Source organism: Lepisosteus platostomus, chromosome 15, assembly GCF_059453375.1.
Source record: "Lepisosteus platostomus isolate fLepPlt1 chromosome 15, fLepPlt1.hap1, whole genome shotgun sequence".
NCBI lineage: Eukaryota > Metazoa > Chordata > Actinopteri > Semionotiformes > Lepisosteidae > Lepisosteus > Lepisosteus platostomus.
In genome coordinates this window covers 593,451-619,312 of record NC_142625.1, presented here as the reverse complement: position 1 = coordinate 619,312, position 25,862 = coordinate 593,451, and the positions used below count along the sequence as shown (strand labels likewise).

At 52.5% G+C, this 25,862-nt stretch overlaps 5 non-coding genes across 5 annotated transcripts; all 5 read right to left on the bottom strand.

Annotated features, from left to right (window-relative positions):
* Window positions 1-3,650: 3,650 nt before the first annotated feature.
* On the bottom strand, window positions 3,651-3,841 carry LOC148647416 (U2 spliceosomal RNA). The gene has a single exon (XR_015927410.1). It is a non-coding gene; the product is annotated as a U2 spliceosomal RNA (small nuclear RNA).
* Window positions 3,842-4,706: 865 nt separating this feature from the next.
* Window positions 4,707-4,897, bottom strand: LOC148647415 (U2 spliceosomal RNA). Its single transcript, XR_015927409.1, has one exon. It is a non-coding gene; the product is annotated as a U2 spliceosomal RNA (small nuclear RNA).
* Window positions 4,898-5,762: 865 nt separating this feature from the next.
* On the bottom strand, window positions 5,763-5,953 carry LOC148647414 (U2 spliceosomal RNA). The gene has a single exon (XR_015927507.1). It is a non-coding gene; the product is annotated as a U2 spliceosomal RNA (small nuclear RNA).
* Window positions 5,954-12,523: 6,570 nt separating this feature from the next.
* LOC148647413 (U2 spliceosomal RNA) lies at window positions 12,524-12,709 on the bottom strand. Its single transcript, XR_015926921.1, has one exon. It is a non-coding gene; the product is annotated as a U2 spliceosomal RNA (small nuclear RNA).
* A 6,494-nt stretch (window positions 12,710-19,203) lies between these two features.
* LOC148647412 (U2 spliceosomal RNA) lies at window positions 19,204-19,394 on the bottom strand. The gene has a single exon (XR_015927066.1). It is a non-coding gene; the product is annotated as a U2 spliceosomal RNA (small nuclear RNA).
* Window positions 19,395-25,862: the final 6,468 nt, after the last annotated feature.

The following is a 25,862-nucleotide window of genomic DNA, read 5'->3' as shown; positions in this document are numbered from 1 at the left end:
TCTCCTGTGCCTACAGTAACTCACGGAGGCCTTGGCGATGGCCTTTTTACAGGCCTCCCACCAGAGGACCGCCGTAGGAAACCTCCACCGTTTCCTCTGGAAGCCGCACAGCAGGTCAACTATCCGAGTAAGATATTTCTCCTCGGACAGGACCTGCGTGTTCAGCTTCCAGTGCTGTGGTCTTGTCCGGAAACCATCAGAGGTCACAGTTGCCGACAGTAAGAGGTGGTCAGAGAACCATACTGGAACCACCTGCCTGGCCCGAGTCACCCCTTTTAGGGTGGTGAATACATAATCTAGCCTTCGGAATATCCCTCGCCCATTACTCCAGGTATAAGCCTTGGAGGCCGGGCCAAAATCACCAAAACAGTCATGCAGTTTGAAACGTTGTGCAATCTCACGCAGACCACTCACTCCCGAACCACTCACATCACCGAGATCGATGTTAAAATCTCCACCCATCAGTACCACTCTATTTGTATAGAGGAGGGGCTCTAACTCTCTCAGGAAGGCCCCCTGAAGGCGCCTATCCGCTGGTGCATACACTCCAATCACACGCACACGCATACACTCCCACACACCATCCACTACCAACAGCCTCCCTGGAATTACAGAGACAACCTCGCTTGGAGAGAAATTAGGAGTCCCGCAAAGGATCCCCACCCCCGAGGAATGCACACCCCCCACACTCCACCAAGAGTCCCCAGTACGCCAGTCCTTCCTGAATTCGGACACGTCTCTCTCTGATCCGAGGTGGACTTCTTGTAGGAAACAAAAAGAAAACCGCCTTTCAGCCAGGAATTCAAAGACGCCGTTACGTTTGATCTTATCTTTAAGACCCCTGGTGTTAATGGAGCAGAGAATGCACTCTGCCTCGGGAGGGGGGGAGGTTCCCATCTCTCTCGCTCATGAAAGTAGCCTTCAATACAGTGAACCCAGAAGGCCATGCAGGGCATCTTCCATACCGTCTACATTTGGCGACATAGCGTCGCTGAGAGATGTAACGGGGGAAAAGGACGGGGGAGATTCTTCCTGAGCCGTTACACCGCTGAGGGGCAGTGAGGCGTCCGAGTCCGAATCGGAGGATCTCTCAGGCTGTAGACAAAGTTCGGAGCCAATCGCCACGTCCCCGGGCATTACGACCTGGGGGCGTGCGACAGAAACGTGGGCGGTTACTGACCCCCCTGCTTCAGATGTAGGTTGGGGGGGTTCTCTCTCCTCCTCTTCCCCTTCATCTACCGGGCCTGGGTCTTTTGGAGAGTCGTTGTCCTCCTCTTCCGCAGGACTCCCCACTACCTCTCCCTCAATGCTGGGGTCTTCCTCCATTTCCCGGCTCTCGTCTGGATTATAGTCTCCCTCCTTTTGAGGCTGTACCTCTGAATCAGAGTAGTCTTCCTCTTCCATGCCAGCCTCTTCCTCCGACGGAATGTCGATCTCTTTGTACTTCTTCTCTACCACCCCTGTGTTGTCCTCGTCCGAGGCGGTTCTCTCCCTCTTCTTTGACTTTTTTCCCCTCCTTTTTGGTTTCATCCAGCCAGATTCTGAGGGTTCCTTCTCCCCGGGTTCCTCATTCGCTCCCATCTCCGGTAATCCAGCGAGGAGGTCCTGCATACCCGATCTGGACGCCTGGGGCTCTGGGTCCGAAACCTGAGCCAGAGCATCAGTGTCAACCTCCTGGAGGGCGAGATCTTCATTCAGGTGAGTGCCCTCTTCATCGTTCCTCCTTGTTCTCACTGATGGTCCGGCTTGTTCCTCTCCCCTGTCTGCAACTACGGACGCAAAGGTCTTAATTTTCTGCGGGCAAGCCCTATACATGTGGCCTTGTTCACCGCACAGGTTGCACACCCTGGCCTCACGGCAAGACACTGCCGAGTGCCCGACCTGACCGCAGCGCCTACAAAGCTGTTCCGTGCAGTCTGCTACCACATGTCCTTCCTGGCCACACTTCCTACAGGTTTTAGGCTGCCCAGCGTAACTCAGATACCCCTTATTTGGCCCGATATAAAAGGATGCCGGAGGGTGTAGCACCCCCCCAGGGGAGGTCTTACACGGCCGAAACCTTGCCATAAACCGTCTCTTAAAAGTCCATATATCTTCCTCATCCAAGATTTTCTTCCCCTCCCCTTGGATATCAAGGTATCTTCTTAGGAAGATGGCTATATCAACCTCGGGCACATGAGGGTTATACATATGCACAGTTACTGGTCTCAACTCCCGGGCGAACAGAGGTTCAATAATAAATTTCGCAAGAGGGTCAGTTTCCTTCAAGTCGTTAGCCCTATCCCACACCCTTCGGCATTCGTAGTTCGTAGTCAACGTGACATCATAGATATTCTTCACCTGAAAATCCTGAACTCCCAAAATATTGATCTTCTTAATGTTCAACACATCGAACAAAATCTTTCTCTCGAACTGTGTCCTGACCATCCATACTCCCGCATCCTCTTTCTTCTTTAAGATAAAGCGCACCGTGCACCTCATCTGTCCCTCACGGGACAGAGGGTTCACGGTCGCTAAAAAAGGATCCCACTCACCGGCCGCCGTCATCTGGGAGCCCCACCTTCACCCCCTGGGCTCAACCCAGAGCGATTCCAGTGGTGGCTCGTGAATCCGGTTCCCCCAGGTGTTGGTCCAATGCCTTCTTCCCGGTCGTCTGCGCCTTCGTAGGATCCTTCCGTCTGTATTCCTCCGTCTCTCCTCTGCCGCCCTTCTCGTCTCTTTTGAATCGTCCAGCCGCGGTCAGGCCACGCGCCTTCTGATCTTGGCCAAAAGGCCGAGAAGCGATGCCCACAAAGGCGCGGACCGACGCGCGGGCGTTCCGCTGGCGCACAGTGGCGCAGGCCGACTCCTCTGGAGCCCGGGACCCGCGCAGCCGCCGGCCTCCCTGCAGCCAGAGGCCTGCCGCGGGACTCTGCTCCCCCTCTCTCTTGCCTGCCCGCCTGCCTTCCTGCCAGTCCCGGGCGGGGGCCCTGCTCTTTGATCTTCTGTCAACGGCCCGACAACGACCGCAGCCGCAGGGGGCGCCAGCCGCCCGGCCTCCTTAGCTTAGGCCCCTCCCACCGGCAGCAGCTGCGCCCAACCGGCTGCAAGCGAAAGCCGAGCGCCAGCACCTGCGGGCAGAGGCAAGGGGCAGCTCTCTCTCGGGAGGGAGGGACGGGGACGCGCGCGCGCGCGCACACACGCCTGCCTGCCTGCCTGCCGAAAAAAAAGAAAGAAAAGGTGGATATACTAAGTTTTTGGGAGGGAAAACGCCCAGCTGTCGAAAGGGGCCCGCCTGCAGGGACGGGGACGGACACACACACAAGCAAGCAAGCAAGCAAGCAAGCAAGCAAGCCACGCCTGCCTCCCTGGGAAAAGGCTGAAAAACCTAAGTTTTTTGGAGGGAAAACGCACGGGAGCCGAAAAGGGGGCCGGCCTGCTTGCCCAGAGAGTCGAGACGCGGGAAAGCGCACAGAGGGAGCACGGGAACCGAGAGGGCGAGAGAGAGACAGAACACAGAGACACACAGATGGACGAGGGACGAGGGACGAGACCCGAGAAGAAGGAGCTCCAGTCCACTCCGCTTGCTTGCTCGCTCGCTCGCTCGCTCGCTCGCTAGCTAGCTAGCTAGCTAGCTACCTACCTACGTCTGTCTTTTCACCGCTGAGAGAAGGTGGTGCACCGCTCCCGGAGGCGCTGCAATACCGGGCCGATGCGTGGAGAGGACGGAGCAAGCTCCTGATCCAGCTCCCTGTTCCAAAAATCCGTTTAATATGTGGTCCCCCGATGGGGGACGTATCAGATATTAAACTGATAAGAACAGATACTACACTTGATCTTAGCCAAAAGGCCGAGAAGCGATGCCCACAAAGGCGCGGACCGACGCGCGGGCGTTCCGCTGGCGCACAGTGGCGCAGGCCGACTCCTCTGGAGCCCGGGACCCGCGCAGCCGCCGGCCTCCCTGCAGCCAGAGGCCTGCCGCGGGACTCTGCTCCCCCTCTCTCTTGCCTGCCCGCCTGCCTTCCTGCCAGTCCCGGGCGGGGGCCCTGCTCTTTGATCTTCTGTCAACGGCCCGACAACGACCGCAGCCGCAGGGGGCGCCAGCCGCCCGGCCTCCTTAGCTTAGGCCCCTCCCACCGGCAGCAGCTGCGCCCAACCGGCTGCAAGCGAAAGCCGAGCGCCAGCACCTGCGGGCAGAGGCAAGGGGCAGCTCTCTCTCGGGAGGGAGGGACGGGGACGCGCGCGCGCGCGCACACACGCCTGCCTGCCTGCCTGCCGAAAAAAAAGAAAGAAAAGGTGGATATACTAAGTTTTTGGGAGGGAAAACGCCCAGCTGTCGAAAGGGGCCCGCCTGCAGGGACGGGGACGGACACACACACAAGCAAGCAAGCAAGCAAGCAAGCAAGCAAGCCACGCCTGCCTCCCTGGGAAAAGGCTGAAAAACCTAAGTTTTTTGGAGGGAAAACGCACGGGAGCCGAAAAGGGGGCCGGCCTGCTTGCCCAGAGAGTCGAGACGCGGGAAAGCGCACAGAGGGAGCACGGGAACCGAGAGGGCGAGAGAGAGACAGAACACAGAGACACACAGATGGACGAGGGACGAGGGACGAGACCCGAGAAGAAGGAGCTCCAGTCCACTCCGCTTGCTTGCTCGCTCGCTCGCTCGCTCGCTCGCTCGCTAGCTAGCTAGCTAGCTACCTACCTACGTCTGTCTTTTCACCGCTGAGAGAAGGTGGTGCACCGCTCCCGGAGGCGCTGCAATACCGGGCCGATGCGTGGAGAGGACGGAGCAAGCTCCTGATCCAGCTCCCTGTTCCAAAAATCCGTTTAATATGTGGTCCCCCGATGGGGGACGTATCAGATATTAAACTGATAAGAACAGATACTACACTTGATCTTAGCCAAAAGGCCGAGAAGCGATGCCCACAAAGGCGCGGACCGACGCGCGGGCGTTCCGCTGGCGCACAGTGGCGCAGGCCGACTCCTCTGGAGCCCGGGACCCGCGCAGCCGCCGGCCTCCCTGCAGCCAGAGGCCTGCCGCGGGACTCTGCTCCCCCTCTCTCTTGCCTGCCCGCCTGCCTTCCTGCCAGTCCCGGGCGGGGGCCCTGCTCTTTGATCTTCTGTCAACGGCCCGACAACGACCGCAGCCGCAGGGGGCGCCAGCCGCCCGGCCTCCTTAGCTTAGGCCCCTCCCACCGGCAGCAGCTGCGCCCAACCGGCTGCAAGCGAAAGCCGAGCGCCAGCACCTGCGGGCAGAGGCAAGGGGCAGCTCTCTCTCGGGAGGGAGGGACGGGGACGCGCGCGCGCGCGCACACACGCCTGCCTGCCTGCCTGCCGAAAAAAAAGAAAGAAAAGGTGGATATACTAAGTTTTTGGGAGGGAAAACGCCCAGCTGTCGAAAGGGGCCCGCCTGCAGGGACGGGGACGGACACACACACAAGCAAGCAAGCAAGCAAGCAAGCAAGCAAGCCACGCCTGCCTCCCTGGGAAAAGGCTGAAAAACCTAAGTTTTTTGGAGGGAAAACGCACGGGAGCCGAAAAGGGGGCCGGCCTGCTTGCCCAGAGAGTCGAGACGCGGGAAAGCGCACAGAGGGAGCACGGGAACCGAGAGGGCGAGAGAGAGACAGAACACAGAGACACACAGATGGACGAGGGACGAGGGACGAGACCCGAGAAGAAGGAGCTCCAGTCCACTCCGCTTGCTTGCTCGCTCGCTCGCTCGCTCGCTCGCTAGCTAGCTAGCTAGCTAGCTACCTACCTACGTCTGTCTTTTCACCGCTGAGAGAAGGTGGTGCACCGCTCCCGGAGGCGCTGCAATACCGGGCCGATGCGTGGAGAGGACGGAGCAAGCTCCTGATCCAGCTCCCTGTTCCAAAAATCCGTTTAATATGTGGTCCCCCGATGGGGGACGTATCAGATATTAAACTGATAAGAACAGATTTTTTTTTTGTTTTTAATGCAAAAATAGAAAAACAGAAAACAAATCAATCATAACAGAAAAAACAAGAAACAAAAACGTCCATTTACATTATTCACAAGATCAAACCCAACACAAATACTCATGAAAAACGTTAAAGCAAAACCAAACCCTTCCACCTTTCCCGGGCCGCATGATAGCCCCATCTTTGCACGTCCCTCTGTATGCGCCCTTTAATGTCATTCAGCACCTTCTGGTAAACCCCTTGCACTGATATTTCTTTCCCCTTTTTAATTAAAACATCCCGCGCCTCCCACGCCTCCGATTTGACGAGGCTTATTAACAGCCATAACAAAAACTGAAGGCTGCCCTTCTTAGCCCCCCCTTTAATCCCGTACAAAACAACCGATGTTGTGACTCTGAAAGATCCGTCTAAAAGATCAAAAAAACGCTGACATTTCATCCATACCTTTTGCATAAAGACACAATCGATAAAAACATGTCTTATTGACTCTGTAGCCTTACATCCTTCTCGCGGACATGTATAGGTTTTTGTCAGCTTGTGCTTATAAAGTACCTCTCTCACCGGTAGCCTACCCCATGCCACCTTCCAGTTGAGATCAATCAGTCTGTGATCCAAGCCTCGCGGCTGGATCCTGGTCCACACGTCTGCTTTCTTTCTCTGTTCAGGAGGGGGTTTAGTGGTCTCTATCAGTTGTTGGTATAATTTTCTATGGCTCAGCACTGTTGTTGTGTCCTGCCGGTCCCAGTACTTTGCCACCCACAGTTTAGCATGTCTATAATACCAGGGCAGATCGTTTCCATGCGGCACTGAGTTAGACCATGTTGTCAAAACTGTCATAAACTGTGCAAACCAGAAGCATACAAAGTACTGGTATGCGTGTTCTATAGGGGAACCCAAAGCTAGACATAAGTTGGAAACATATATACAATCAAGCTTCAATGGAAAGTCTGGAACTTCCCTACCCCCCTGCTCCAGCCTCCGGACCATATCCACACGCTTGACATACTCGTATCTGCCACCCCATACAAACCGGAAGACTTCGCCGACCAGAAGTCGTCTGTACCTTGGCGGCAAGGGGTACACGTACACCAAGTAGACGAAAAGAGGCAGTATGTCTACTTTTAATACTAAAATTTTACCCACCAAGGTCAATTTTAGCTTGGTCCACAGCCCCATCTTCCTCCTTGCCTTCTCTATCCTGGAGCCCCAGTTGTGGCCTCCTGAACCTCTTCGCAAAAAGTCCACTCCCAGGACTTTAAAAGGTCCTGTGCACAGTTTAAAACCCCCAAACCATTGTTGCGTCGCATCCCAGGGGCCGAAAGTCTTGACTAGACTTTTGCTCGCATTAAGAGCTGCCCCAGATGCCCTCTCAAAGGTTTTAAAAACTTCCAAGGCAGCTTTTAGGCTGAAAATTGAGTCCACTACAAGGGTCACGTCGTCTGCATACATTGTCAATTTAACCCTCTCTCCCCCACTGCCTGGCAGTATCAAACCATCTATTCCCTTTTCAGCTCGAATGGCCGCCGCAAAAGGCTCCATATAAATTGCAAACAACAAAGGGGAGAGAGGGCAGCCCTGTCTCACCCCCGCCTTCTGACTCACTAGGTTGCCCAGCCAACCATTTATAACAGCCCTACTGCCCACCTTGCTGTACAAGGTCTTTAGCCAGTCAATCATGATTGGCCCAAACCCCATCTTCTCCAAAATCAGCCACAAAAAATCATGGGACACCCTATCAAATGCTTTTTCCAAATCTAAATTGACAAGCATTAATGGTACCTTCCTTTGCTCCGCCCATGCGATGATGTCTCTCAATAATTGCAGCGTCCACCTCCCTGATCTTCCTCTGACTCCGCATGTCTGGTCCCTGCCGATTATAGTAGCCATCACACTCGAAAGTCTGTGAACAAGCAATTTAGCCATGATCTTATAGTCCACACACAACAAGGTTAAGGGTCTCCAATTTTTAAGCTCGGTTCGGTCTCCTTTTTTAAAGACCAGCGTTAAAATACCCTCCCTCATTGATTTTCCCATGCTCTTCTTACTGAAAATCTCCCCCATCACCTCCAAGAGGAAGGGTCCTAAGATCGGCCAGAAGGTCCTGTAAAACTCTACAGGGATCCCATCCACCCCCGGCACTTTCCCCTTTTTCAAGGATCTCATTGCTGCCTCTAACTCTGACAGCTCAAAGGGCCTTTCCAAGTTTTCTCTCTCTTCCTCCGTCAGGGTTGCTTGCAGGGTCTGAATGACCTCCTCTGCAGCTTCCCTCTCACATACCTTCTCAGCGAAAAGCTCTTCGTAAAACCTAGCCGCTTCTCTGAGCATCCCCTCCCGGTCCGTTACCTGCTTCCCGCTGGTAGCTAGGATGGAATGAAAAACCCTTTTCTCTTGTCTTCCTCGGATCCTGTTAAAAAAATATTTGGAGCACGTCTCATAGTGATCTAAAAACTCCACACGCGCCCGAAACAGGAACTCCCTCGCCCTTCGCTCGTGGTGCTTCCTAATTTGTTTCAGTAAGGTAGCTACCTGGTTTTCGCTTGAAGGAGTCCCATCCTCTCCACCCCTAAAAGCCACTTCCAACTCCTTCTCTAGGCTTTCAAGCTCTTTCCTTTCCCTCCTCCTCCTTTCCCTACAGTACTTTCTAGAAGCCTTCCCTATTATTTCTTTGGTTTCCTCCCAGATCTCCAGCAGAGACCTATCTCCCACTCCGTTATTTAAGCACCGCACTAAAAGTTTCTCCATCATCTTCAAGTATGCCTTCTCCTCCAGAACGACGCAGTTCAATCTCCACACCCCCCTGCCAAATTCAATCCCAGATCTTGCTACTCGAACCTCTGCCATACAGTGGTCAGAAAACCACACTGGAGTGATCTTAACTGTCTCCACTACCACTGAACTAGAGGTAAAAATGTAATCCAGCCTTTTAACTACACCTCTGGTGTTGCTCCAGGTGTATCCCCCCCGCTGCGGATGAGCCTCTTTGTAACAGTCTTTTAGGTTATACATTTTTAACATGTCTCTGACCACTCTGGCATCCCCCTCCTTCTCCTTATCAATGTCTATATTAAAATCGCCTCCAATCACCACTACTCTATTTGTAACACACAATGTGCCCAAATGAGTTAAAAAATCCCTCCTCTCCCTCATTGCTGCTGGCGCATACACACACACAAATCTAAAATCAATCCCATCCATTCTTGCATCGACACTCAACAATCTTCCCGGCACGCTCACTCTCACCTCCCCACACTCTGTTTGAGGGTCCCCGAAAAGGATCCCTACTCCAGAGGAGTGCACACCTCCAGTACTCCACCTTGAGGGACCACGGTCCCACAAAGCAGTCAGTTCCTCCACATCCTTTCCATCTTTAAGGTGGACCTCCTGCAAAAAACACACACTAGACCTTAGGTCTTTTAAAGCCGCAAAAACAGCTACCCTCTTGGACTTATCCCGTATCCCTCGCACATTCAAGGTCAAGTAGCTGCTGGTCATTTAGGCCCAGGATTTCTGGACTTTACCTTCTCCCTCTTTGATGTAGGTCTGGAGCTCGTATGCACACCGCACCACGTCCTCCTTCTTCTTTCCCTCGAGACCCATTCCCAGCACTTCCCTTCCGCTGTGATCAAAACTAGGCTTGACACTGCCAAATTGCCTCAGGGTTTCTTTAATTTTCTCAAAACCCTTGGGGTATCTCACCCCTTCTCGATACCAAGTGGAATGCTTCAGGAAAGCACTGGAGGTCTCGAGGTCAAGTCTGTAGAGGCTCCCCGACTGTCGCACCCTACGGCGTAAGTCATCGTACCGTCTTTGGCGGTCTCTTTTGGCCATGTCCCCTGCCTTTTGATGTTCCCTGTCCTTAAGTATATCTAGCAACGCTCGTTGTGCATCCGTTGCTATGTTAAGGTCCCTACACGTGATCTTAATGAGGTTTCTACCCTCCAACTCAAAAATAACCCCCTCCTGTACTAATGCAGACAAACCGGGGCAAGAGGACAGATCAATCTGCCCCTCTTCATCTATCTTTTGCTCTTCTAGAAAATCTTCCGTCACCGCGGCCATTACCACTACAGCCCCACAGGGCCGCTTGCTATGCCCCGACTCCCCTTCCGCCTGCTTATCAGGCTCAGAACTAGGCTGAAGGGCTGTCTCTGCTACCACCTCCGGGGTAGAGTCCTCCTCGCTGCTCTCCCCCCCTTCCAATTTCCTCTTAGCGGTCCCGCCCGACCAATCCATTCCCCCTTCCTTTTCCCCCATAGTCTGTTGGAGAGTGTTCATAATGTCCTGCATGGTCTCCAAATTTCTAGCAGTCCGAGCAGCAATTTCCTCCACCCCTGTGGAACCCTCCTCCAAGTCTACCTCCGGGCTCAAAGCAGGCCCTCTGTCCTCAGCTTCTTGGTCTGCCACCGGTTTCTGCCTGTCGTCATCTGTCGATCCCCCAGACGTTCCTTCTTCCATTTCCCCCGTCTCCCTGGTCTCCTCCTCCCTGTCTTCTGCACCTGGAACAGAAATGGCCGAGGAAGGCCCAGCAGCCTCAGGCACGCCCCCTGCCGCTCCCCTACTTACCGGATCATGGCTCAAGGGGCAGTCCTTATACAAATGATCTTCCGCCCCGCACAGGTTGCAGGTCCTCACCGCCTTGCACTCAGCACCCTGGTGTCCCGGCCTGCCACATCGCTTGCAGACTGTTTCCCTGCAGTTGGCTGCAAAATGTCCTTCTCCTCCACATCTCCTGCAGGTTAGCGGCTGTCCCGGGTAGTTGACATAACCCCGGTTAGCCCCAATAAAAAACATTGCAGGAGGATGCAGGTAGCCATCCTCTTGGGCACTGAGGGTCCTCAAACGCACAAAATATCGGAACTTCCCCGACCAATAGCTGTTCCTGTCATTTATTCTTACGCCCTTTGCTGTTATATCCACAAACCGTTTCAGGAACACCTCTATGTCCTCTTCCGGCACGTATGGGTTGAACATCTGAACAACTAAGGGCCTGTTTTCTCTTACAAATAAAGGCTCGATAATGTAATCACTCAGAGGCTTCTCATTCCTCTTAGCCTTCACCATCTCCCACACTCTGTGGCAGACCACTCTATTCACCAGAAACAGGTCATATGTTTTCTTACCCAGAAAGTCCTGTAAACAATAAACATCCGTGGGGCTTAGACCGAAGACTCCACGAACTATGTCGTCCCCGAAGATTCCCCTGTCTCTCAAGGCCCGTTCCCCCAATTCTGCTTTTTGCACAAACCGAATTGTGTGCCGAAACTGACCTTCCCTGCTGCCAGCGCCCTCTGATGGTCTCCCCGCTGAACTTCTCGCTGAAGCAGCAGCAGCCGCATAGCTTCTCCCACCGTCCTTCACCGGTCCTTTTCCAGGTCTTCCTTCTCTGCTATCAGCGGCCTCTACTGACCTTGCCACCACACTGCTCCCCGAAGCTGCAACTGCCACATCAACTCTCCTTCCTTCTTCCTCAGATCCTCTTCCAGGTCTTCTAAATTCTTCTCCGGCCAGGGTCCTCCCTGCCGTAGCAAAAGCACCATCAGGAGCCGGCTCCATCCCTCCGTCCTCTCCGCTCCGCCGCTCCCTCTGGTAAGTCGCAGAAAAAAAGGCTTCCGCCGCCGTCGCCGCCGATGCTCCCCTCTCTCCTCTCCGTCGCTGCTATCTCGTCCCCCAGCCCAGTCGTCAAGCCGCGGTCAGGCCACGTACTTTCAGATCTGAGCCAAAAGGCCGAGAAGCGATGCCCACAAAGGCGCGGACCGACGCGCGGGCGTTCCGCTGGCGCACAGTGGCGCAGGCCGACTCCTCTGGAGCCCGGGACCCGCGCAGCCGCCGGCCTCCCTGCAGCCAGAGGCCTGCCGCGGGACTCTGCTCCCCCTCTCTCTTGCCTGCCCGCCTGCCTTCCTGCCAGTCCCGGGCGGGGGCCCTGCTCTTTGATCTTCTGTCAACGGCCCGACAACGACCGCAGCCGCAGGGGGCGCCAGCCGCCCGGCCTCCTTAGCTTAGGCCCCTCCCACCGGCAGCAGCTGCGCCCAACCGGCTGCAAGCGAAAGCCGAGCGCCAGCACCTGCGGGCAGAGGCAAGGGGCAGCTCTCTCTCGGGAGGGAGGGACGGGGACGCGCGCGCGCGCGCACACACGCCTGCCTGCCTGCCTGCCGAAAAAAAAGAAAGAAAAGGTGGATATACTAAGTTTTTGGGAGGGAAAACGCCCAGCTGTCGAAAGGGGCCCGCCTGCAGGGACGGGGACGGACACACACACAAGCAAGCAAGCAAGCAAGCAAGCAAGCAAGCCACGCCTGCCTCCCTGGGAAAAGGCTGAAAAACCTAAGTTTTTTGGAGGGAAAACGCACGGGAGCCGAAAAGGGGGCCGGCCTGCTTGCCCAGAGAGTCGAGACGCGGGAAAGCGCACAGAGGGAGCACGGGAACCGAGAGGGCGAGAGAGAGACAGAACACAGAGACACACAGATGGACGAGGGACGAGGGACGAGACCCGAGAAGAAGGAGCTCCAGTCCACTCCGCTTGCTTGCTCGCTCGCTCGCTCGCTCGCTCGCTCGCTAGCTAGCTAGCTAGCTAGCTACCTACCTACGTCTGTCTTTTCACCGCTGAGAGAAGGTGGTGCACCGCTCCCGGAGGCGCTGCAATACCGGGCCGATGCGTGGAGAGGACGGAGCAAGCTCCTGATCCAGCTCCCTGTTCCAAAAATCCGTTTAATATGTGGTCCCCCGATGGGGGACGTATCAGATATTAAACTGATAAGAACAGATTTTTTTTTTTTTTTTTATTATCAAAAAGTAACAACAAACAAGTTCACAGAAACTTCGTCAATCACCAAAATCAAACATATAGACACACAATTAACTCAAACAAAACACTACATAAACCAATCAAAACATGGGATTACAATAAACAAGACCATCAATTGTTAGATATTAGCCAATACTTTCCACTTTTCTTTAACAGCGTGGAAACTCAACTTCCTTTTATCATTGGCCACCATACATCTGACATCCCACAATACCTTGTTCCACACCCCTCCCACATCACATGTCACTCCCTTCTTTACCAACAAATTTCTTGCAGCCCACAGTTCTATTTTCACAAAGCTAATTAAAAACCATAACAAAAAACTCATTTCTTTCGTTCTCCCCCCCCTCCTTATACCAAACATTATTGTTGCAAGGTTTATCGTAAAGGTGCTATCTATAGCTTCCAAAACAATTTTACTCTTTTCCCACACTTTTTGCGCAAAATTACAGAACCAAAATACATGTTCGATGCTTTCCTCGCCACAACATCCAGTTCGAGGGCACCCGACTTGTTTAGTCAACTTATGTTTATATAATACGGATCTTACTGGAAGTCTCTTCCATACCGTTAACCAATTGAGGTCTAGACAGTCCAAACGCAAACCCTTGGGCTGCACTCTTCCCCAGATCTCATTTGCGACGCCCCCCACAACCCTGGCTTCTCCTCTTTCTGTTATAGCGCAATACAGTGCCCTGTGATCCAGCATCTCCAACTCGTCCACCGCCTCCAGATGTTTCCTTGTCCAGGACACTGCGTGCCTGTAATGCCAGGGCAGATCTTCACCGTGAGGGACGTCGTTCTTCCAGTTGGTGAGTCTGCGCATGCTGTTTGATAACCAAAACCTTACAAAGTACTGATGATCATGAGACACAGGCTGTTTCAAAGCTTTACACAAACCAGACACAAATAAACAATTTAACTTGATCGGCATGTTCGGTACTGACCTACCCCCCTTTTCTATGGATCTAAACATATCGACACGTTTTACATATTCATATTTTTTATTCCACAAAAAACTAAACACTTCTCTGACCAGATACCTGTTATACCTAGCCGGCATAGGATACACATTTGCTAAATACGTGAGGGCGGGTAACACGTCTGTTTTTAATATGATTACCTTTTCGATGAAAGAAAGCCTTCTGTCGCCCCATCGGAGTAGCCTTTTCCTGACCACCTCCAATGCCTCTTGCCAGCTGTTATGAATCGTACTTAGGTCATTAAAAGAAACCCCCAAAACTTTCAAAGGACCTCTGCAGTAATTCAGGTCGCAGAGACTCCCCTTTTCGTCCCTCCAACACCCAAAATATTTAACTTTGCTTTTTTGTCTATTTAACTTTGCTCCAGATATCCGGGCGAAGCTGTCGAAAATCCCCAGAGCCTCCTGCAAACTTTCCTTCGACTCTACCATCAAAGTGATATCGTCAGCATACAAAGTCATCTTCACCCTCCCCCCACCACTCCCAGGCAGCATTATTCCTTCTACACGTGGGCTCGCGTTAACCATCCTAACAAAGGGCTCCAAATAGAGTACAAACAATAGAGGCGATAAAGGACAACCTTGTCTCACGCCCACCTTCTGTTCTACCAATTTCCCAAGATACCCATTCACCACCACTCTACTCCCTACGTGCTTATACAGAGTCTTTAGCCACCTAATAAAAAGTGAGCCAAAACCCATCCTCTCCATCACGGCCCACAAAAACTTATGTGACACTCTATCAAAGGCCTTCTCCAAATCAAGGCTCACCAGTGCAAGGGGGATATTCCTCTGCTCGGACCACGCTATTATGTCCCTAACCAACTGCAATGACCAGGTAATTTTCCTTCCCTGGACCCCACACGTCTGATCTTTCCCAATCACTTTGTCCAACACCCCTTTCATCCTATTAACTAACACCTTTGCGAACAGTTTATAGTCTGAGCAAAGCATAGTTAAAGGCCTCCAATTCGCTAACTCTGTCGGTTGGCCTTTTTTATACAGCAGAGTCAAAACCCCCTCCCGCATCGATCTTCCCAAAACGTCCTTGCAAAAAACCTCCTTCATTACCTCAAGCAAGATCGGCCCCAATATACCCCAGAAGGTCCTGTAAAATTCTGCTGGCAAACCATCAATTCCAGGCACCTTCCCATTTTTTGAGCCAGCTAAGGCCACCCTGAGCTCTTCTAATGTAAACGGCCTTTCTAAGAGGGCCCTACTCTCCTCTGGCAGCTTTGAGACAATACAATCCAGGGAGGCGTAATCTGTCTCCCTTCCCATCTCCTTTTCAGAAAAGAGATTCTGATAATAACCAAACACTGCCTCCAACATGCCTTCTTTATCTGCTACTACTGTGCTCGCATCCACTTGTATCCCGTCCAGCCTTCTTTTAACCTGTTGCTTTCTCACCTGTCTAAAAAGATAAGAAACACAGGTCCCTTGCTGCAGGGATGAGTCAACTCGGGCCTTAAAAATAAAATTCTTTGCCCTCTCCTCGTGATATGCCCTTAATTTCCTTTTTGAGGCTGCCACCTCAGCCATGTCCACTTGCACTCCTTCGTTAAGGAGAGCGTAGAGCTTATTCAGCTCTTCCTGGAGCAGCCTCCCCTCTCTCCTCACCTTTTTCTGACGCTCACGACAATATGACCTCGTTTCTTTTTTGATTTTCTTTTTGATCTGCTCCCACCATTCCACCGTGGGAACATGCTGTCGCCTTTCTTCCCGCCACCTGTTCAAATACAAACTCATACAATCTACATACTCTCTCTCTTCCAACACCTCAACATTCATTCTCCATACACCCTTCCCATACATTCCTCTTGCCAGGCTCAAATCCACTTCTACAATATCGTGATCTGAAAGCCAGGCCGGATGAGTGTTCACTCCACCAACTGCCACCTCCCTGGATACAAAAACATAATCAAGGCGCTTCGCTACACCCGCTGTGTTTCTCCAGGTAGGTACCACCCCTTTTGCTCGGAAACGCACTGCACTATCAACTAAATTAAAGCGCGTCAATAGTGTGCGCAGCTGCTTTGCCCCTGCCTCTTCCTTATTAAAGAGGTCAACATTAAAATCTCCACCAATAACCAGGAACCTATTCGTGGCACACAAAGGGAACAGTTCTTTAAAAAAATCTGCCCTCATTGACCCTACAGCAGGAGCGTAGACACACACTATTCTAAAGTTACACTCACCAATGCACAAATCAACACTTAAAACTCTTCCCGGTACCACTGCAACACTCCCTTCGACTAAAACATCCCGATTTCCAATCAACACACCCACACCCGATGAGTGAACCCCCCCCACACTCCACCTAGAATCACCTCTATCCCACTCACGCGCAAAACCAACCACATCATTATCATTTTTCAAATGAACCTCCTGCAAAAGACAGACATCAAAATTAAAAATCCTCAAAGACTGAAAGACTGCTGTCCTTTTCACTTTGTCCCTCAGCCCCCTGGTGTTTAACGTGAGGACTTTTATGGTCATGAATAATTATTTTACATTTTCTCTTCCCATTTATCTATAATGGCCATCACCGCTATGTAAGCGTCCCGCACTTCCGATTCTTGATGACCACTCACAGTCAATCTTGTGATTCTCCTAGCCGCTCCTTCGTTCTCGAGTTTCACTCCCGGAAATCTTCTGAGTACGTTTTTGATTCCACCCGCCTTGTTCGGGAACCTCACATTTCCGTTCTGCCATTCACACTTCTTTAAAAAACCTGATGAGGCATCCAACTTTTTCACATACCTTCCTTCCTTTCTGTACACCCCTGAAGCAAAGGCTTCCTTTGCCTTCCCAGCACTGTTCCTCCACTGCTTTACTAAATCCGAGAAAAGGCACTTTTTTGAACCTATCTCTGAGTGGGTTCTTCCATATATTTGAATGCGTCTCACTTCTTTACCAAGGTACTCACACTTGTACTTAATCCCTTTCTTCTGCAGATCCTGTTCTTCAAACCCGGCTGGCCAATGAACATCTCTATTCTTTTCGTTCCATTTGCACAGGTCGATGAAATCTCTGGGGAGGTCCGAATCGAGCCAAAGGCCCTCCTCACTCCTCAGCTTCTGCTCAGCCTGGACACCCCCACCTCCGGTAAGTACCTGGTTGCCCTCATCCGTTTCAGGTATGCAAGAAGCTCCTGATAATACTGAGCAATCTCTGGACTGGGACAGAACAAGTCCCTCATCATGGACTTCACCCTCTCCAGGTGTGTAAACTGCCACCAGGACCTCTGAGACAGGTGTATCACTCAGTGACAAATCCTCAGTACCTCTATCTGCCTTTTTGGCCACTAGAGCATCTGAGCCTTGTGCCTTCCTCTTTATGGATCTTTTTGACACCGACGGCCCTTCTCCCTCCTCTTCCTCCATCCTCTCTCCCCAACTCCCATCCTGGACACTTTGCACCTCCTGCCCCACTTCCATCGCAGCTGCTTTCAAAAAGTCTAGTCCTGGCGTCTCTGAAACCTCTGAAAAGCTGTCCTTATCAGAAAAACTTCCATCTGTGGGCTCACTTTGCATATGCAAAATGAGCTCCGCCCCTTCTTCTGCCCCTCTCACCACTTCTCCGGTTTCCTCTTCTTCTACCGTTAAGAAGCTTCCATCTTTTGAAAACCTTCGGCTTCCCTTTTTTCCAGGTTCCCTATTGTCAGCCTCCCCACCTTCATCCACCTCTCTTCGTCTCTCCTCTTCATTTGCAGCACCTGGTCTTTCACCTGCAACTCCACTCACGACTTCTGAAAAAGTCCTTTTCCGTAAAGCACAGTCTTTAAATATATGCCCTGCACCTCCGCACAGATTACACCTCCTCTCTTCCTTGCATTCTGAAGATAGGTGACCAACCCCCTCACATCTTCTGCAGATTCGCTCCCTGCAATCCACCACATGATGTCCCTCCTTCCTACATCTCCTGCAAACCGAGGGCTGTCCGTAATAGAACAAGTACCCCCTGTTGGAGCCTATCTCAAATGATGCAGGCGGGTGCAAAAGACCGTCCGGTGCTGACCCATTCGCTCTGAAACGCACCCTGTAACGCCACTTCCCTGTCCAATAGTTTTTCCTGTCTATTATCTTCACCCCTATGCCCTGAATATCCACGAAGCGCTTCAAAAAACAGACTATGTTTTCTTCAGGCATATAGGGGTTAAACATTGCCACTGTCAAGGTTCTTAACTCCCTGGCAAACAAGGGTTCCACATAGTAGTCCACGAAAGGTTTTTCCTCTTTCCTTCTGTTCACCACTGCCCAAACGCCCCTGACAAGATTCTCTGAGTTGAGCGAAAGGTCAAAACACCTCTTACCCGGGAAGTCTTGTAGGCAGAACACGTCCTCAGGCTCCAGGTGCAGGGCATCTCTCATCACCTCGTCCTCGAAACTGTCCCTTGAAGTGAACTCCGTCTTCTCCCCGTTGTCTCGTAACACAAAACGCACAGCATGTCGCACTCTTCCTTCTCTTGAAAAGGCTCCTCCCTCCATCGTCAAAAATGGCCGGAAAAAAACCGCCACGCAAAAAAAGGCTTCGAGTCTCCCCGAAACAAGCGATCCGTCTCTCCCTTTCTCCTGGCTAAGATGCAAGCTGCGGTCAGGCCACACACTTGATCTTAGCCAAAAGGCCGAGAAGCGATGCCCACAAAGGCGCGGACCGACGCGCGGGCGTTCCGCTGGCGCACAGTGGCGCAGGCCGACTCCTCTGGAGCCCGGGACCCGCGCAGCCGCCGGCCTCCCTGCAGCCAGAGGCCTGCCGCGGGACTCTGCTCCCCCTCTCTCTTGCCTGCCCGCCTGCCTTCCTGCCAGTCCCGGGCGGGGGCCCTGCTCTTTGATCTTCTGTCAACGGCCCGACAACGACCGCAGCCGCAGGGGGCGCCAGCCGCCCGGCCTCCTTAGCTTAGGCCCCTCCCACCGGCAGCAGCTGCGCCCAACCGGCTGCAAGCGAAAGCCGAGCGCCAGCACCTGCGGGCAGAGGCAAGGGGCAGCTCTCTCTCGGGAGGGAGGGACGGGGACGCGCGCGCGCGCGCACACACGCCTGCCTGCCTGCCTGCCGAAAAAAAAGAAAGAAAAGGTGGATATACTAAGTTTTTGGGAGGGAAAACGCCCAGCTGTCGAAAGGGGCCCGCCTGCAGGGACGGGGACGGACACACACACAAGCAAGCAAGCAAGCAAGCAAGCAAGCAAGCCACGCCTGCCTCCCTGGGAAAAGGCTGAAAAACCTAAGTTTTTTGGAGGGAAAACGCACGGGAGCCGAAAAGGGGGCCGGCCTGCTTGCCCAGAGAGTCGAGACGCGGGAAAGCGCACAGAGGGAGCACGGGAACCGAGAGGGCGAGAGAGAGACAGAACACAGAGACACACAGATGGACGAGGGACGAGGGACGAGACCCGAGAAGAAGGAGCTCCAGTCCACTCCGCTTGCTTGCTCGCTCGCTCGCTCGCTCGCTCGCTAGCTAGCTAGCTAGCTAGCTACCTACCTACGTCTGTCTTTTCACCGCTGAGAGAAGGTGGTGCACCGCTCCCGGAGGCGCTGCAATACCGGGCCGATGCGTGGAGAGGACGGAGCAAGCTCCTGATCCAGCTCCCTGTTCCAAAAATCCGTTTAATATGTGGTCCCCCGATGGGGGACGTATCAGATATTAAACTGATAAGAACAGATTTTTTTTTTTTTTTTTTTTTATTATACAAAATACAAAATAAAACACCAAAACTACAAATACATAAGTCCAAAAACACAATCAAAAACAAAAACAATTACACAGCTAAATCAAAGGTATCATAATCTCATCCCTTATATAGACACAACCCACCCCAATACAATTCCCTTGCTCAAAAACAAACCCACAATTAACATGAAGCAGATATGCGTACATAAAATAAACAACTTACTTGAAAAACACAGTACATGATTTCCAACCCCAACCCTATTTACATAATCCCGCCCCTTATGCAAATTACCTACCACCCCCAAATTCACCCAACAGTCTTATTTACAAATTACAGGAACATTAAAGGACCTAGACTATTTCCAATCCCAGATATCCACTATGGATTTCCATTTCTCCTTTGCGGCATGAAAACCCCATCTTTTTATGTCCCCTTCTACCAACCCTCTCAAATTCCATAAAAGCCTTCTATATAACCCATCTACTGTACAAACCGTTCCCCTCTTGACTAACAAATTCCTGGAATTCCATAACTCAAACTTAATTAAACTAACTAGCAACCATAACACAAAGCTCCTAGCGTTTGCCCCACCTCCCACCTTCAGCCCATATAACACAACTGCAGGAAGTACACAGAAAGTGGAGGACAGGCTACTAAACAAAGTTTCACATTTGTTCCAGGTTCGCTGAGCAAAATTACAGTCCCAAAACACGTGGCTGATCGACTCTACCGCATGACACCCGGCTCTTGGACACTCCTGCTGCTTTGTCAGTTTATGCTTAAACAAAACCTCACGAACTGCCAAACGACCCCAAGCGGATAGCCAGTTCAAATCCATTAGGTGGTGCTGTAGACCTCTGGGCTGGACTCGCCGCCAGACCACGTTGGGGACGCCTCCTACGAGGCTGGCCTCTTCAGCTTGAGTTACTGCAGAATAGAGCCGTCTGTGGTTAAGCAGGACCTGGTGATCTTTAAGCTCAGGGTGTTGTTTCAGCCAGTGTGTCGCGTGTCGATAGTGCCATGGCAGATCGCTCCCATGAGGCAAACTGTTGGACCACTGAGCCAGGGCGCGCACGTGGCTAGATAGCCAGAACCTGACAAAATACTGAAAGGGATGTGAGACTGGGGAATGCAGAGCTATACACAGGCCAGACACATATATACAGTTTAGCTTTACAGGGAAGTTGGGAACTCCCCGTCCGCCTTCCTCCACTGGGCGATACATATCAACTCTGCGCACATACTCATATTTTCCCCCCCACATGAACATAAAAACCTCCCTTACCAGATATCTGTTGAAGCGCGCAGGCATGGGATACACCGATGCTAGGTAAACCAGCACAGGCAGAAACACCACTTTCAGGATCAGGACTTTACCTACAAAGGACAGCTGCTTGTTCTTCCAGTGCGTCAGCTGCAGCCTAGCCTTCTCCAGCCTCTGGGACCAATTGCACCAAGCAGCATCCTGTGCCGTGAATAACACCCCTAGGATCTTAAGGGGGCCTTGACAGACGTCCAGTCCATGTGCTGGTCCCAGTTGTTCTTTCCAAGGCCCGAAGAACTTGATCTGACTTTTCCCCCTGTTTAGCTTTGCACCTGACGCGAGAGAGAAGTTCTCGAAGACGTCCAAGGCCGCCTGTAGGCTAAGGTAAGAGCTGAGGAATAAGGTAACATCGTCAGCATATAATGCCACCTTAACTCTTTTTCCTCCACTCCCAGGTACGAGGATCCCGTCGATGGATGGCTCCTTCTGGACTGCCCGCGCATAAGGTTCCATATATAGTGCAAAAAGTAAAGGGGACAGGGGGCAGCCCTGACGCACACCAGACTCTTGGTGAACCAGTCCTCCCAGGTGCCCGTTCACCAGTACTCTACTGCCAACCTGTGAGTACAGTATTTTTAACCAGCCCAGCATGACAGGGCCGAATCCCATCTTCTCCATCACCCGCCAGACAAAGGCGTGTGAGACATTGTCAAATGCTTTTTCTAGGTCCAAGCTGGCGATCAGCAACGGGACGTTCCTGTTCTCGGACCACGCTATCACATCCCGTACTAGTTGGAGGGTCCAGCTGGCACGCCGACCTCGAACCCCGCAGGTTTGGTCCCAACCGATCACATGAGCTAGGACCCCCTTCAAGCGGTTAACCAGCACTTTAGCGATCAGCTTATAGTCCACACACAACATCTGCAGCGGCCTCCAGTTTTTAAGGTCCGTTGCAGGCCCTTTCTTATACAACAGTGTGAGGATTCCCTCCCTCATGGACTCACACATAGCCTTCCTACGAAAGATTTCCTCCGTCACCTGAAGTAAGATTGGCCCTATGATATCCCAAAACGTCCGATAAAATTCGGCTGGTAGCCCGTCTTTACCTGGTACCTTGCCAGCCTTCATGCCGAACAGAGCGTCGCCAAGTTCCTGCAAGCTTATAGGAGCCTCCAATTGTTCTTGGGCTTTGACAGGAACCTGCGCTGTAATATCGCTCAGCAGCTTCGCACCCATGGCCTCGTCCACCGTCTTTAGGGAAAAAAGACATTGGTAAAAGTGTCTCACCACTTCCAGCATCTCCTCACTACTAGTGACTATTTTCCCCTCCGAGGTCTGAATGCCAGTCATCACACTGCGCTTCTGTCTCTGACGAATTTGCCGGAAGAAAAAACTGGAACATGTTTCGTGAGTTTGTATGAACTGCACGTGGGCTCTGAACAGGTAGCTCCTTGCCTTTTGCTCGTGATAAGCGCGCAGTTCAGCTTTAGCTGCTGCGATATCTTCAGGGCACACTGACATATCCTTATTACACTGGGAGAACAAGGTGTTTAATCTGTCCTGCAGCGCCCTGCCCTTCTGCCGCTCACGTTTGAGCCTTGCTCGGCAATAAATTCTGGACTCCCTTCTAATTTTCTTTTTAAAGTGTTCCCACCAATCAATCAGGGGAGTCCCCAGATTCCTCTCCTTCCACCATGTTTGCAATTTGTACCTCATTACCTTGACATATTCGTCTTCTCTTAGGTTCTCCGTATTTAACTTCCACACCCCACGCCCAAACTGGTTCTTTAACTGTGGAAAATGGGCCTCTACTAGGGCATGGTCAGAGAAACCTACCGGCAGCACCACCACCTTCTCAACAGGTACGTCCAGTGAGGCGAATACATAATCAAGGCGCTTTACAGTACCTTGGGCGTTCCTCCACGTGGCCTCTGCTTTCTCCTTTCGGATCCGGTAGGCGCAGTCGTAAAGTCCAAACTGTGCTAGAAGAAGATTGAGCTGCTTTGCCCCTGGATCCCTCTTATCTTGGAGGTCCACGTTAAAGTCTCCTCCCATGATGATCCATTTGTTGGTAAGGCAAACAGGATAAAGTTCCTTAAAGAAATCTGCCCGTAAAGCCATCATTGCCGGGGCATACACACACACACACCGAAAGCAATTCTCACCCGAACAAATATCCAAATATAAAGCTCTCCCAGGCACTACATTCACACAATTCTCCACTATAAAATTGCGATTGCCAAATAAAACTCCAACTCCCGAGGAGTGGACACCTCCGATATTCCATCTAGAGTCTCCTCTGTCCCACTCACGAGTGAACTGTATGACGTCTCTATCATCTTTTAGATGGACTTCCTGCACCAAACAAATGTCAAAAACCATGGTTTTCAGGTAAGAAAAAAAGGCCGTCCTCTTTACTAAGTTCCTTAATCCCCGAATATTTAAAGTTAATATTTTCAACATTAGGGGGCAGCAAAAAGGCTCATCAGCTCCATGTAAGCTTGACGCACTGACGCCTCCCTTTGTCCCTGTAAATATAGTTTATCTATTTTACCTCCTGATCGCGAACAGCCAACTGTCACTCCTTCCTGCATCCTCAGCACACGTCGGAAGTTTGACGGCCGGGGCGGGTACTGCACGTTTCCGTTCTTCCAGGCACAGGTCTCCAAAAACTGCGGCGGGACCTCCAGAATCTTCAGCACTTTGTCTGGGCGCCTTTCCACCCCCACCTCGTACATCTCCTTCAGTTCTCCCTTGTCCCTTATCCATTTCTTTACCAAGTCACCCAACAACATCCTCTTGTTGGTCGCATCTATCTGGTTGCGGCCCTTTACTTCGAGGGTTGAAATCTCCTCACCAGAGTGCTCACAACGCACCACGATCCCTGCCGGAGATAGCCCTTGCTCATTGAAGGTCCTAGGCCAGACTATTTTGCTGGCCTTTTCGTCCCATTTACAGAACTTCTTGAACCTCATAGGTACCTCAGCGAATATAAAGACATCTCGTTCTTCTCTCTGCAGGGCGACGCGTGGCTGCATGTGTTCTTCTGAGGCTTCTGCCGAGGTCGGGGTCATCTCCGTTTCTGGAATGACAAAGCCTGAGGACATACCCGACTCTGCCGTAAGGGGGGGGTCACCCACACCACTTACCTCGCCCTCCGACCCTAGTGGAGTAGATTCGGCCTGGGCCAACGAATCTGTGGCCATCGACTCAAGGTATTCCATGGGATCTACACCCGATTTCTTCACCAAGGGCGGCACATCATTTTCTGCCTTTCTTTTCACAACTTTCCTGGCCTGGACGGTGTCCATGGCCTCCTCTTCATCCACTCTGTCCCCCCAGTCTGACCCTACTTCCTCCGCAGAGGGCAGGCTTGATTCCTCAGCCAACGCTCTTATATGCTCTAGCGCGGCGAGCGAGACCCCACCTTCCTCCTCTGCGCTCCCCGGGACCTCCTCAGCACTCACCGGAGCCTCCGTCTCTTCTTCGCCGCTGCGATCTTCTGCTGAGGTAAGTGCTGTTGCCGTCTGCCTGTGGTCCGTTACCTCCTGCCCCCGATCCACACCCTCAGGTTCCATCACCTCCTCGCCAGCGTCAGGGACCAGCGACGCCGGTGCCGGGCCCTCTGCTGCATCTTCTGCCTGGTGAACTGAGGTAACACTTGCTGCCGATGTGCCACCCGCCACGGCTGCGAAACTCCTACCTTTCTTTGGGCACGCCCTGTAAATGTGCCCAGAAACCCCGCACAGATTACATTTCGGTTCAGCTCTGCACATTAAGGTGCTGTGCCCCACAGTATCACATCTTCGACAGACCTCCACATCACAGTCAGCAGCATAGTGGCCCCTCTGCCTGCATCGTCTACACGCCAAGGGTTGATCAGGGTAGTACAGATAACCTGTATATGTTCCAATTGAGAAGTTAGCAGGAGGGTGCAAGAGCCCATCCTCAGCACTAGGGTCCGCTCTGAAACGCACCAGAAATTTCCTTTTCCCGTTCCAGACTCTCTTCCTATCCATCTCCTTGATACCCGTGCCCTGAACGTCAACAAATCTTTTAAGAAAATTAACAATGTCTGCTTCTGGGGTAAAAGGGTTGTTCATATGGACCCATATGGGTCTCGCCTCCCGTGCAAACAAAGGTTCAAGGAAAAAATGAACAAAAGGTTCTTCCTGCCTGCGAGCAGTCAAAACAGACCATACTTTCGTGCACTGTTCAGCAGAGTAAAGTGACAAATCAAAAATCTTTTTACCTGGAAAGTCCTGGAGGCAATAGATCTCTTCAGGCTGTAAGGACAAATGCTTGAAAAGGACTTCATCCTCGAAAGCATCCCTCTTGGCAAAATCCTTGTCAGAAGCCTCCACTCGCAGCACAAATCGCACAGTATGCCTTGGTCTTGCGTTCTTGCTTGAAGTCCTCTCCATCTTGTGTAGAGTGGCCGGAATCCTATCCGCCACAAAGAAAAAATCGCCGTCGCTTGAAAAAAGCCGCGCCGTCCACCCCTTCCCTCCTTTGACTCAGAGCCCAAGCCGCGGTCAGGCCACGCACTCAGGATCTTCGCCAAAAGGCCGAGAAGCGATGCCCACAAAGGCGCGGACCGACGCGCGGGCGTTCCGCTGGCGCACAGTGGCGCAGGCCGACTCCTCTGGAGCCCGGGACCCGCGCAGCCGCCGGCCTCCCTGCAGCCAGAGGCCTGCCGCGGGACTCTGCTCCCCCTCTCTCTTGCCTGCCCGCCTGCCTTCCTGCCAGTCCCGGGCGGGGGCCCTGCTCTTTGATCTTCTGTCAACGGCCCGACAACGACCGCAGCCGCAGGGGGCGCCAGCCGCCCGGCCTCCTTAGCTTAGGCCCCTCCCACCGGCAGCAGCTGCGCCCAACCGGCTGCAAGCGAAAGCCGAGCGCCAGCACCTGCGGGCAGAGGCAAGGGGCAGCTCTCTCTCGGGAGGGAGGGACGGGGACGCGCGCGCGCGCGCACACACGCCTGCCTGCCTGCCTGCCGAAAAAAAAGAAAGAAAAGGTGGATATACTAAGTTTTTGGGAGGGAAAACGCCCAGCTGTCGAAAGGGGCCCGCCTGCAGGGACGGGGACGGACACACACACAAGCAAGCAAGCAAGCAAGCAAGCAAGCAAGCCACGCCTGCCTCCCTGGGAAAAGGCTGAAAAACCTAAGTTTTTTGGAGGGAAAACGCACGGGAGCCGAAAAGGGGGCCGGCCTGCTTGCCCAGAGAGTCGAGAC